This window comes from Triticum dicoccoides, chromosome 3B (genome assembly GCF_002162155.2).
Source record: "Triticum dicoccoides isolate Atlit2015 ecotype Zavitan chromosome 3B, WEW_v2.0, whole genome shotgun sequence".
Classification (NCBI taxonomy): domain Eukaryota; kingdom Viridiplantae; phylum Streptophyta; class Magnoliopsida; order Poales; family Poaceae; genus Triticum; species Triticum dicoccoides.
This window is the reverse complement of record NC_041385.1, coordinates 281,685,184-281,691,267: the sequence shown is the minus strand read 5'-3', so window position 1 is coordinate 281,691,267 and position 6,084 is coordinate 281,685,184. Positions and strand designations below refer to the sequence as shown.

Sequence of the window (6,084 nt, the reverse complement as noted above, 5' to 3'; positions counted from 1 at the left end):
GAAAGCCTAAACTGCAACTTACAGTAAGCCGTAGGCTGATTTGCATCGTACAGAATAATATATGGACTAATCCGCAAGACACGTCAAGCCAGAGGTCCCAACGGAAGAAATGCAAGGGCTTATCCGGACATACAATAAAGTTGGAAGACTAAATTGAAGTGTCACAAAAGGATAAGATTCACTATCTCTCTATCTATTCGTGTGGTTAAAACCCAATCGATTGATTCGTAGCAAACCACCAACGCCGTCGCGGCCACTTGAGATAAGCTTGCCGGCCGGAGGTCATTGCCGCTTGTTGCCACGGCGGCGCGGAGGGCGCGAGTCCAGCAGCGCGGACGACCGCGTGGCGACGAGGGCGTGAGGCGCGGCCCTGCGCTAGTCGTCTTCGCCGACGCCGGCCGCTGGTGCGTCAAGGGCTCGATGCCTCTGTGTTGTCGCATGGCTGAGGGCAGCCGATGCGTGCGCTGCAATGACGAGGGCTACAGGTACTAATTTCAGATAGCAATTAGTATATGCGTTAATAAATCGGAAAGAAGCACCTTGTAGCAATGAAATCAAGGTATGACTCCGATTAATTCCTTGATCCCTTGATTTTCCTCTCGATCTTTCCAGATAGATGGACGCCAATGCCCTGTTCTTCATTCACGAGGCGAGGTTGCCGCATGGAAGCTCTTCTGCCGGGGTGAGGGCCACCGTTTTCCTCGCCCGAGGGCGTCGCCGCTACAGCCACCACGGCCGCTCATGGTCCGCCCGCGCTGGAAGGTTGGATGGCCTTGTCCTTGGCCGCTCCGGTGCCGCCACGCCCGAGAGCGTTGTCGTCATAGACGACCGTATCGACGAAGACCGTCGATATGGGCGCCGCCGTTGGCGGAGGGAGTCGCTGCAGAGGGTCGGATGAGAGCCGTGGCCTTGGCCGCCGCCGCCGGGGAAGGGCTCTCCACGCTGGAATCGCTCAGTCGGGAGCGTGCTGATAATGTGTGATGAATAGAATTGTACCGAGAGAGACAAAGGAACAAATGACTCGAACCACACTTTATTGACGATGAATGAGCACTTATATACAATGGGAACAGTTGCCTCGGAGGGACACGATGGTCCATAGAGATGCCATTCCAGGAACCGACGTGACGGTTGCTGGAAGTGTGCAACCGTACATCTAGAAAGGAGCGGGGATTATTCCCTAATAACCACAAAAATTATTTAGGTTTAACACTAACCATCATGAACACAGAGGCACGCTGCACGGGTGCTCGACGTCCAGGTAGATCAGATGTTGTGAAGAACTCCAGGGAGGCGCATGAACCAGCCCCGTGGCCGAAGACGCCGACAGGCAGGTACGGACTCCCCTGATGCCAAGAGGACGCACTCCAATGCAGACGAAACCACCCGCTGACGGCCTACGATCACGCCCGGTCCACCCGTCACGGAACCCTGAGGCACGCTGCCCGGACAGATCGAACGACGCGAAGATCCCCGATGGCACGCCACCGCCAAATGAAAGGCGCGAAGGGCACTCTCGCCCGCGAATCCCCCGGGAGGCAGGTACCCCATAGGAGTAATTATCTGGCTTTGGTTTGGCTATCCGTAGAGCAATTAGGGCATGTACATCAGTTTAGACACTTGCAGTCTGTAATGATCGTACACGTCATCTATAGATAGCAGTAACAACATTATCTACAATAGTCTGTTTTTTTGCTATCTGTAGCACGTCGATCGTGGGCAGGCTGCTGCATGCGAACCTCCATCCTTTGTTGTACTTCTTGGCCAGAACGTGGGCAGACTGATGCATGCAAACCGCAAGTTAACGACGCCTGAGCGTACAACGGGGACGAGGCTATCGGTAAGTAGCGAGATTGTTGGGATATCGACCGTGTGCAAAAAAAAATTTGACTGTGAACTGTGGGGTAAAACCCCCACAGCATATCAAGACTTTATTAAAGCCAGACAACAGTTACAACAACATGATTACAAGAGGTAACCGAAAGGAAAGGAGAAAAACAAAATAAAATAGAGAAAAGGCTAAAACTTAAGGCGGCAAGAAAGAAATCCACTTGAGTAACTCATCCTTGTATCCAGATTTGATTCTATGCTGCATTAGAGTAATGTCATGCCTGAAAGCTCCTCTCCATTTGTTGAAACTTGCCCTCTCACCTCTGAACACTTTGGCATTTCTGATGATCCAGATATTCCAGCAGGTAATAAATACTACTTCATTGAAAAAGGGCTTATCAAAACTTCTCCTTGCCTGGATGACTAGGTCAGACATTGAAGTTCCAGCCGACCAATCAATCTGCAAATAATTCCAAACTCTGACACTGAAATTGCAGTTGAAGAAGAGATGGTCTCTGGTTTCTCTCACTTGAAGGGGGCATAGCCTACAAGTAACACCATCATCCATGTGCCAGTGCCTTCTATCAACCATATCCTTAGTGCAAAATTAACGACACCCTCTGTCTCTCTCCTAGCTCTCTCTCCTCCACGTAATCAAAAATCTTAGGTGGCATACGTTATAGACAGCCGATTAGATGTCGTTGTACATGCCCTTATACACACGAGATTGGGCAAGTAGTGCTAGCTAGACTTTGGGCTGGGTGGCGACGATTTTGCGTGCGCTAGTGACTTACCCCTTCGCCTCTCCTTCAGGCTTTGTTTGGTAGAGGTGGAATGGGGAGGTTTGGGGAGGGGGAATTTCAGGGGATTGGGTGAATCTCTTTTTCCACCAAATCCCCTCAAAACCCCTTGAAACCCCTGACAGGAATTGACATATTTAGATAAGATAGTGCAAACAAATAAAAATGCAATCTTTCCAAGTAAAACGACATCAAATTATGCAAGGAAGAGCAGTGTAGATATTAAGTGAACAAAAATCACATATAACCTCACTGTAATTGCTCCCAGAATATGCAAAGTAGCAAAACTAAGGGCGTCACCTACAAAACAACAGGGCAGTAGAGAAATGCAGCTAGCAACGCCTGAAGTAGCGGCCATTGTCAATGCATTACAGACTAACATCACTGCATATTGCTCAAACAGTTTGAGAGTAACATGTAATTAGATGGGCCTGCATATCTCTATAACAGCCCAAGTTTAACTAGCAGGAATAAATGAACTGTTGGGTTTTCCTGACCCCATATCTCTATGATAGGAATTGGGTTCTAATGTCGTCGTGTCCAAGGCGGTGGCACTTCTGAAGAGGTGGACAGGAAGGCGACTTCTAGGGGTATCTCTCTACTCTGCAGCGACATCCGCGTACCACAGCGCCGTGTGAGCTGAATTAGCAGAAAATTAGTTAAGCAGTTAGGCGTCATGTGTCACAGGTACTGCAACAAGTTTAAATAAGAAGATCAAAAAGGAAGCTGATGTACAAAACCTCCAAACAATGCAATGTGATGTGGGACAAAACCTGAATTTTGTCCACACATTACTCTAAACAATTGCAGTAGGCTAAAAAAAAGAAATCATTATCTTCTCTATGAAGCTGAACTATGCAGACTGAACTGAAATCATTACTCTGAACAAAAGTTACATCTTACTGGGGAAAAGGCCAGCTCTTCGGTTGGGGTTAAGGAGGCTGATGGTGGTGGAATGTGGAAGAGGCTGCAAGGTCCATGGAGGGAGAACAAGTTTTTTTTTTGATGTATGGAGGGAGAACAAGTTAGCAAGGTCTATTACATAGATTCAGTTCAATGGAAATGGAGCAAGTTAGCTAGCTAGCTAGATAAAAAAATAGACGACATAAATAAGAACCAATCTGCGTGATACCACCAAGAAAATACAGCCACATTGAGTAGAAAAGACAGCATTAGTAAGATCATGTAGTGCCACAACTGCAACATTCTAGATAGACAATCAGTTTCCAAACAAAGAATTTCCTTATGACCGTAGGTTATTCAGTTTTGGTTCAAGTTTTTTCTGACTGAACATTATTCGGAAATAAGCACATTCAGTTTGGCTCATCTGACATTAATTCTACCCGGCCTCCTCTTCAATTCTGAATTCATGTCAGTCAACTTAGAAAATCAAAGATGACACACAAATTCATCCATCCATTTATCTATCTAGGGGTATGCTTTTTTCAGATGTAATAATAATTAGAAGAAGAATATTGGATCTGGATGTATTGTTTCTATCTAGGAATATAACGGTGCTGGCCATGAGGATGCGGAAAGGATACGTCACCTACCTACAGCCACCACCAGCCCTCCCCAAACCTCCCCATTCCACTTCTACCAAACAAAGCCTCATCGTTTTCCCATCTCCAGCCACCTTGCTCCCCCTCATGTCCAGTCAAAATAAGAACATATCATCTACATGTACGATGACATATAATCATTCATACAAGAAACAAATACCATACTGCAATCTAATTGCCATAAAGATTTGTGGTTGTGTACATCATGTCATAGAGTTTACCAAATGCTTAACAGCTGATCAAAAGTTCCATACTTAAATAGATCAAAAACGAATGTCACTGCAAATAAACTATATTCCACTAGTTATTTGCCATATGCCATATAACATCATTAAACAGATTAAAAAATAGAGCATCATGAGAGCTCACCTATCCTGCTCAAATTTGGGGCAGTTAAAAAAATTTGTGGGAGGATTATAGGTGGCTTTAACTCAAAAAGATAGTTGCCAAACATCTAATCTAAACCAAACAACAATACAAATTATACTGAATAATATTTAACACTAGATTTTAAGGCTGGACATGCATAAATTGGTTACTTAGCATAGCTTTATGGCTTCCGGCTAAATTTCCAAACGATAATGCTCTACAAGATCTATCAAACATACACCTGTTGAACCCTGAACAACAGATATAGAGATGGGCTACACTTTTGCCGGTCATTTGATAAGATGGAATGACAAGAGATTGACTCACACTGTAAATCTGATGCAAGGTGTGATACGTGCAAGTTTGTCCATCGTTTCCTAACCAAAGAATTATGTATAACCTTGAACTGGCAATCAATATACTAGAGTTGTCCATGGTCACAAAACATACACACAACAATTATAACATCAGACCATCACCATCACTAATTTACAAATACTGTACTTGGATTGCAGCAGCAAACACCGGATTTTGGACAATTATATCTTCGGACCATATGCATACAATACTCCTTTCCACAAGATTACATGGTTGTGTTTATGAGCGCGGACGCAACAACAGTAGTGGTCGAAGAACAGCGGAATCAAGCATCAGTACATCAACTCTGCTTAGGAAAAGACAATGATCTCTGAAGAAATTGTTTGCTCCAGACTGAAGAACTGCAACATCTGTGGGTTCTAAATCTACTCAAGTACATCCGTATTGGCTTCTAATAAAATTCAGCCAAAGGGCATGTCAATCAATATCAAATCTGTTGAATACTAAGATGGGTCTGGACACTACTTGCAGAGAGATTGCACTACCATTGTCACTACTTGGAGAGATAAGCAGAGCCAATGGTAGCCTAGGAGGAGGAGGAGGAGGAGGTGAACTTGCTGACGGACTAGGTGCCCTCAGAGACAGCATGCTTGGCGAGCTCGTTGGGGAGGACGAGGCGGCAACCATGGCGAGCTCGCTGGGGGTGGACAAAACCTAGATGACAAGGGGAAAGGGGAAGAGGCGAGGCAAGGCGAGGACTTACACCCGGGGGTATGCCGGAGGAGATACGCCAGCGTAGAGGTGGCGGGCGACGACATCTTGAGGAGGAGTCGGGCGGCGGTGCATTGAGGAGGCGGCGGTGGCATCATCTCCTCCGAATCCTCGGGTCCCCCCTCGAGGGCTGAAAACCGCGTGGAAAGAGGGGTATCGGAGGGGGCTCGGAGGGGTTGGGCCGTGGAATCCTCGCGTATCAAACAGGCTGTCGGGGTCTTGAGCAGTTTCTGGGCCACGCGAGGAACGGGCTGTCGAACACCCCCCCCCCACCCCCAATCCACGCGTACCAAACAAGGCCTCAAGAGGACAGGCAGCTAGGGTTTCCATCTACCGTCGGCGGTGCCATCGATCTGCCTCGTCTCATATGACCTTAGGGCCATGGGGCCTCGTTGCACCGCGACCCTTGCTGGTGGGAGGGCTTTGTTTTGATA

The 6,084-nt window shown here is 46.8% G+C and overlaps 2 long non-coding RNA genes across 2 annotated transcripts; one reads left to right on the top strand and one right to left on the bottom strand.

The window, feature by feature from the left end:
- The first annotated feature begins 220 nt into the window (after nucleotides 1-220).
- On the top strand, nucleotides 221-1,064 carry LOC119275915. The gene is made up of 2 exons (XR_005135995.1): nucleotides 221-485; nucleotides 613-1,064. It is a non-coding gene; the product is annotated as an uncharacterized LOC119275915 (long non-coding RNA).
- Nucleotides 1,065-2,857: 1,793 nt separating this feature from the next.
- On the bottom strand, nucleotides 2,858-5,831 carry LOC119275914. Its single transcript, XR_005135994.1, has 2 exons — nucleotides 5,643-5,831; nucleotides 2,858-3,269 (listed from the first exon to the last, which is right to left on the bottom strand). It is a non-coding gene; the product is annotated as an uncharacterized LOC119275914 (long non-coding RNA).
- Between the last annotated feature and the right edge of the window lie 253 nt (nucleotides 5,832-6,084).